Source organism: Psammomys obesus, unplaced genomic scaffold (assembly GCF_907164565.1).
Source record: "Psammomys obesus unplaced genomic scaffold, mPsaObe1.curated_primary_1811, whole genome shotgun sequence".
Classification (NCBI taxonomy): domain Eukaryota; kingdom Metazoa; phylum Chordata; class Mammalia; order Rodentia; family Muridae; genus Psammomys; species Psammomys obesus.
The window spans coordinates 1-7,777 of NW_026586855.1; the positions used below are offsets into that span (position 1 = coordinate 1).

General features: G+C 45.6%; 1 non-coding gene across 1 annotated transcript; it reads right to left on the reverse strand.

The window, feature by feature from the left end:
- Positions 1–6,806: 6,806 nt before the first annotated feature.
- Trnac-gca (transfer RNA cysteine (anticodon GCA)) lies at positions 6,807–6,878 on the reverse strand. Its single transcript has one exon. It is a non-coding gene; the product is annotated as a tRNA-Cys (tRNA).
- Positions 6,879–7,777: the final 899 nt, after the last annotated feature.

Genomic DNA, 7,777 nt, shown 5'->3' on the forward strand with positions numbered 1-7,777 from the left:
ATTCTGTCTACCACTTGGGCTAGTCAAATGTTTGCTCAGATTCAAGGCCTTATTCAGGCTCGTCGTAATCCTTTGCTATTATTCATGTTAGAGCCCATTCTGGTCATCCTGGACCTCTTGCTTTAGGTAACCAGACTATTGATAAAGCCTTAATAACCTTAGCTCAAGAAATACCTATACAAAAAGCTTAATTGGCTCATAAATTACATCATCTTAATAGTCACTCCTTATGTTTAACTTATGGCCTTACCAAAAAAAAGCCCAAAAAAATTGTTAAAAATGTATAACAATTATGATGTTTTCTACCCAGTACCTCATATTAGGGTTAACCCCTGAGAGCTGACCCCAGGTCAGCTATAGCAAATGGATGTGACTAATTTTATAAAATTTAAAAAATTAAAATTTATTCATGTAACAATTAATACCTATACAAGATTTATTTTTGCTACCTTGCATTCTAGAGAAGCTGCACGCCATATTATAGATCATTGTTTGTCTGTATTTGCTGTTCTTGGCATGCCACACCAAATTAAGACTGATAATGGAACAGCTTATACCAACAAGCCCTTACAAATTTTTGGAAAAAATTAAATATTAAGCATGTAACAAATATTCCTTATAATCCTATGGGCCAAGGCATGGTTAAACATGCCCATGCCACCATTAAGATATACTTACAAAAGACAAAAGGGGTAATTATGTCCTCCTTGTTCATGCAGAGCTCAATTTAAATTTTTAAACTTTGGACAAAGATGGCAAATCTGCAGCTAAACATTTTTGGCACCCTAAAACCTCCATGGTTAAATGGAGGGACCCCTTGAATAATACATGTCATGGACCCGACCCCATTTTAATTTGGGGATGAGGATATGTTTGTGTTTTTTTACAGGTTAAACATGCTGCCAGAGAGACTGGTGCAACAAGTGTATTACTTCAAGGAACAAGATCATTCTCCAAGTGATGATAGTGCTGATCCTGCTGCAGCTGATTCATCCAGTGAAGGCTAAATTACACATTTAGGCCTTAGTACCCAATCCCCCTCTTGTTCTCCCTGTACATGTTAGCACACCTTTGTTTAGCTGGTCTGGTACTATTCATCTTTGTCATTGCCAGATGTGCCCACTTAGCTCAACAGCGCCAAGCTAGACTTAATGCCATTGAAACAGCAGCATAGTGACTCCCTCACCCCAGGAAGGGGCTTGGCTTGCCCAGCTAAAACATCAGCTTTAACCTCTCCTTTCCTGTGTGATGGGCCAGTTAGTCAATGACAGGTTCTGGGTGACCAGATATTTATCAACCTAAGACATGGAAATCCCCCTATAAGCGGGATTCTCCCATGATGGGTAAGATTTTTATCAGGAATCAACCCCCCCTAAGACAGGCACGATCCCTTTGTTTTAATTCGAAAGGGAGGAATTGTGGCAGCCTTTGTGGCATGAATGGCAAATTTGGAGTTAATGGCATCTGAGCAGTGGAATTCGGCCTCTTGGCTTTGGCCATTTTCCAAAGTCCAGTTTCTCAGAAACTGACCTTGGTGGTCCTACAGTGGACTGCTCTGACCCTGAGAAACTCTGTGCAACCATAGTAACCAGACAGCAGTCTCTATGTAACCTTGAGTGAGCTCTCCTTCGTTTTGACCAAGTAAAGCTCCTATATGAGAAAGTGCTTGTACTTTTTTGCCTACTTAAGTGTTAACCTGACATCCATTAAATCCACACTTGGATCAGCATGTAGACTTGGTTTCCTTCTCTGTGTTGCCCTGTCTCTCTCTCTCCCAGCCCTCTCTCAGGTGGTATTCAAGTGTCACTGCTGGCCAGTGACAGCCATGGGGGGAGATATTTTATGGTTAGCCTTTCCTTTCTGGTCCCCGGACACTGGGTAGCTCTATTACTGCTGTGCCTGGATACTCCCACAATTCTCCATCATAGTCCTTGCCTTCTCTTTAGAAAACAACAGATTGAGAGAAACTAGATATATTCAGGAAAAGGGGAGACAGATAATAGGAATGGGAGGGACACTGAGCATTTAGGAAGACATGGAAACTGATCTAACCACATGATGGGCTGACTTAGAGCTGCCAGCTCTGCTGAGGACCAGAACAGCAATGAATGGAAGAAATATAGGACTGAGCATGTGTGCTTGCAACATGAATAAAAACAAACTTATAGTATGGGGCACCTGGATTTAAACCAGGGACCTCTTGATCTGCGGTCAATGCTCTACCCCTGTGCTATATCCCCTGTTACTAACATGAAGCTTAATTAACTCTCTTCACTTCCAGAGTTACAACCACATCACTTGTACCCTACGCACCATCATTTGGGAACATCCAGGTCAAATTCAGAGGAGGACATTACCTCCCACATAAAAGCCACAGGCCTATTTTCCATAGAAACCCCACAGCCTGTGTTCTCCCAAGTCTTCAGTGACTGGCTGTTAGCTCTGAGTGGAGCTTTGAGTCCATCTTGGTGTGACCTACAGACAGAAATTCTACAGGACTGGGGTGTTCATCCTGTCAAATGTAATGACAAAGTCAGTCCTGTCCCTCCTGACTAGTGGTAGATTCAGGGAACTTGCTGCAGAACCACAGGCTATGATGGAGGATGGCTACTTCTTGCTCAGTTAACATAGACATAGAATGATGAATAACAACACCCCTCCCCATAAATACTTGGATGCAGACTTCTGAATGTCCAAAACCACTAATGGACCAACAGTCACAAAAACCTAGAACCAGGAAATATTACCAGATTACCCTATGTGACCCAGGTGTTGGTGGTGGACAAAGCCCTGTTCCATCTAGAAAGAGTCTGTCCATATGCCTAACCTGGCTTTTGTCCTCTGCTGGATTTTTAGCCTGTCCGTGCATAAGCCCATCTTCTCTTACATCCTGTACTTTAGAAAAAATAAATCATGGATGTCTGTTATGCCTGATTGAATGTCTTTATCTATATTGATTCTATGGTGATTGTAATTCCCATCAGATTGAAAATTAAGACGAGGCAGTGTGTGCCTGTAATCACAGTACTCATGGAGGAAGAGGCAGGTGAATATCTCTAAGTTTGATGCCAGCCTGCTCTACAAAGTGAGTCTAGTATAGCCAAGGCTACACAGAGAAACCCTGTCTTGAAAAACCAAAAACAAACAGGAATGTCTTATTTATTCATACATGTGACAATGTGCCTTGATCATATCCACCCCATCTTCCCAGAAGCCCCCTCCAAATCCTTCTCTCCCCTTCCCTGTCCTCTCTTTTCTGCTGACAGCCTGCTGAGTCCCATCAGTGCTGCCTGTTGACTGACCTGGCTCACCTGATCTGCACTGAGTTCATGGATGCAGCCGCCATGTTGTGTGCGGCAGCCAGAGCTGCATGGCAAGCCTCCCCATCCTTCAGCTCTCACATATTTTTCCTGCTCATCTTCTGAGGTGTGCCTTGAGCCTTGAGGAGAAGCATTTATTGGGAGCCAGACATAGCTAAGGCTTTCTCAGAGCCCCTGAAGGGGGACAAAGAGGACACTAGTTCTGTGTCCTTGCCCAGGGGCCCACTAGCAAGGTCTGGGCCCAGGCAGGGGCCACAGCCTCAAAGAGTTAAGGTTTCATCTCCTGGGAACCTGGATTTCCATTCTTAGGGCTGTGTTATCAGTCCCAGCACAGCTGTGTCTGAGGTATCTTGAGTTCCCTTTGCCAACAGGGTTTGGTTTAGCTTTTTCTGCTGACCTTGGCCCAATTTCCCCCTGAAAACAGTATAGAAACTGCTGTACTTTTTTATAAACTTTCTTGGCATAAAACCCCTGGTGCAAGAACTGCCCACTCAACTATTTTTATCTTCTTTATCTTCTAATCTCCTGGCCTTCCGCTTAGGATTTTGCAACTGAAGAACTACCTTGCAACCTGCTGGTTCAGGCCATGACTTGATATAGATGACCAGTTTAAGTCTGTGCATGCAAGAGTCACATGCATACTGTCCACTTCTGAGTCTTTGCACTACTTAGGATGATGGTGGAGAGAAGCATCTTTAGCCAAGGTTGAGGCTGGGCAGCAATAATCTATCAGAACAAACATATTTGAAGGGCAGTTAGATATGCCATTCAGAAAAACAACACTAGTAGGCTCCTCCATAGAGCCTGTGACCTCCCAAGCTATGGGATTCTGGCCAGGATTACAGCAGCTGGCCTGAACTGTTTCCTGTGGAGCAGGTCTGAAATCTAATCCAAAACCAGTTGGATACACTCATAAACTTCATTCTCAGTGGACACATCTTGCCCAGGAGGTCAGCACTGAAGCATGCCCAGCTAGGTACAGGGACATTGCTGACATCCTTTTTCCTTCTGCAGTCTGAGTCACTCCTTCTAGAACTTACAAAACTAGTCACCAGAGAGGAGGTTTGCAGGTAAGTTCCAGCTTGTTTCTCTATGTCCTACTACAAACGTGTGTAGTCTCTTCAGCAATAAGGTCTTCACTCTAGTTCAGCACGCTGTCCTCTTTAAGACCCACCATCTCTGCCAGGCTGGGACTGAGTCCACACCAGCAGGCAGCCTACCTCCTTGACACTCCCCTTCCCATTACTTCTAATGGAATTTTGTGATGCACCTCACCCTCACTGGACCACAGACCTCTAAAATGGGACAAGGTTGAAGGGTGATGACTGGATTTCCTTAGTCTTGTAGCCATGTAAGCCACAGAGCACACACAAGCTAGCCCCCTACTCCCCAGGTGGATTGTTGCACTAGTTTTAAAACTCTACTTTCTTTGGGGTTTCTTAAAGCCTCTCCCTTTCAACCCCCAACACTCTGTAGGAAAGAGAAGGTTGATGGGGAGAGGGGATGCAGATCCTTTTACATCTCCTGCTTCCTTAAGGTCCATGGGGTGTTTGTGGGGAAGCATCTCCCCAAGCCGCCACACACCAGGTGCCACACACCACAGCTTTTCGCTCCAGGCTCTTGTATTTATATCCCTCAGAGTCCTGGACCATGCCCCTCTCCATGCTGCTGCAGAAGGAAGGCCTTACCAGCTGGCAAAGACCACCCCCACAGGAGGCAGTTATCATCTGAGGGCAAACTAGAGCCCAAAATAAATTCCCACACTTGGGATTAAAACAAAAACACATTTCCATAACATGACCGAGTTGTTACAGAAACATAAACTTTCATTACAGTGGTCACTGGCACTCAGCCTCCTAGCAGGCACCTGGATGTAAATAGGGCATCACCAGCATGCTAACCCCAACCAATGAGAGACACTCACCCCAAGGGCCCCTCCCACTGCCCAAGGCTTCTCAAGTCCCTGCTCACATGGAGTAAAGACACACAGCATGTACTTGACTATTTCTGTCAGGCTGTAGCACTTGGGAAAGAAGGGCTTGTCTTACCCCTGAAGAATTCATTGCCGAATCCCAGACTCCCCTGTCCTTTAGGCTCTTATGTTTATCAGGCTTTTATCTTGCCCACCACAACCAGCTAACATGGCCCCTGGGGTGGCTGCTTCTGAAGCTCAAGCTCATCTGCACGACCAGGGTACCAGCTGTTGCCAAAGCAGCCACTCTGCTTTCCTGTGCCACGCCCCACAGCCGAGTCTCCTGGCTCAGGTCTGCAGCCCTGATAGGCAGCCCAGTCAAAGAGGGGTGACAGTATGCTGCATTGCCGAGGGTCTCTCTCTCCTGCATGCTTATCAGAGAGTTGTGACATTTTGTTGTGGAGAAGACCTTCTCCCACAACCCCAGCTGGGAGAAGCAGAGCCACACCAACTCAGGGAGAACAAGTCTCACTGAGGCTCTGCCTCAGGTGAATGTGGTAAGTTAACTACCAAAATCACATATAAGCAAGGGGGCACCTGGATTCCATCAAATGCCCGGCCCCTGAGCAATACCTCTACTTGTAGTTAAGATGGCATCTCATTAGCACTTCTTCAACCTGGGCATTGTGCTCAAGCTTGTGATGTGTTTACGATTTAATGCTTCCTCTAATGATCTTGAAGCTGAGAAGAGTTCTCTATTGAAGTCTATCCTCCAACCTTCTCCTCTCAAACTCAGCTAGTCTACTCCAATGCTCTGTCTCTCTTTTGGGTGTGCTAAACACATCAGCTTTGAACCTAGAAAAGCCAATTATCCAGGATGTTTCCTTAAGTTACTTAGTGCCCAAGACATAAGCTGCTGGTTCTGGTTCTTCAGTGACCCAAACCTACAGCTCAGATAACACTTTATCTGCACTCCAAGATCTCAGGTGGGTGCTCAGTACTTTACTGCATCATTTATTCACACAATAAACACTTGTGGAGCTTATGAATGAATTTGTGCCTGTCATCCATGTTGAGGACAACAGGGAAAGGTGAGTCCTTGTCCTCTTACCACAGAGTCTTAGTACAAATGGGAGACAATTCATGAATCACTCTTTTCTCAGAAGGTGGAGGAGCAGAATCACACACAGGAGTAGCTGGAAGTGAAGAGCACCTGTTTGATGGCTACGGGAGGCCTTCCTGAGAGACAAAAGACAGGGCTGCTTGATGCTGATTCTGCTACAAGCCTCCTCTAACATTAATTTCCTGGAGTGAGTGAGACATGGGGTGACAATCAGAGAGGAAAATCCATGCCACAACTATAACGATGACCAGAATGGACCTCAGAGAATAGCAAACAGGTGAAGCATGAGTAAATCCAGTACACAAGTAAACAGAAATAGACACATGATGGACACCATCTAGGACAAGTAACAATGTAGGCAACAAGCATTATATTTGGTTCTTGTTGAACCCGAAAGACATGTACTACATAAAGGCAATTAACTATCTGGCATCTAAAAGAAATCCTAGGAAGGGGGCACCTAGATATGAACCAGGGACCTCTTGATCTGCAGTCAAATGCTCTACCCCTGAGCTATACCCCCACCTGTTATTAATGTTTCATTGGGAACTTAGAACCTGCATGGCCACTCCCTGGCTGTTAACTTCTGTCATGTGCACTTGCCAGTGCTCTCCCATCATCTGCTTCCTCCTGTGAGGCCCAGTCCTCAGCTGCCTCTGCACTGCCATGTCCTCCTGAATGACTAGCATTTCCTATCTTAAATCCGAGTGGAGGTAGGAGCATTAAATTTAGGAGGCTTCAGCTGGTGCTGTTTCAGCCTCCTTCAGCCCGACTGGAAGAGCCATATGCAAATACACTGGCTGCTTAGCTGACCTTTGTAGGTGAATAGGAGGCAGGAGTGGACAGCAGGGAAGCTTCTCTGTGCACTGAGAAGTCCTTGGTCAGACTCTCTAGGAGGGACCCAGTATCTTCTGTGTCTCTAGCAAACTCTGTGGTCAATTCTGATGGACATGCTCTTTGGAGTTATGCTTTTTCTTTGCTGCCTTTCCATGCAGTAGATGTGGAAGAAAAAGACAAGGGTTTCAGACAAGCAAAACACTCCTGCTTATTAACCAAGTCAATGCACAGTCTCCATATATGACAAACACATCTGGAGACCAAGATCAGTGGAGCATGACACAGGACAGTGATTGATAACATGTGAACATCAGGTGACAGAGTCTTAGAGAAGAGTTTGATTGACATGAAGTCCCTGAGCCTTGTCCTTGAACCTACATAGACTCCCTCATTATCACAGGTTACTGCACTGCCTCACAGGGATGTAGTGTACTTGGCCACTTCTCAACTCTAATGTGCCAGAGGACTTGACCCACAGCAATCGCTCTGGACTCTATCAGACATGGACTCACCACATCCTTCAATGTAGACCTATCAGTGGACACCACGAATGCCCCCAGGCCCAGCACACTGCAGTTGCTGCCC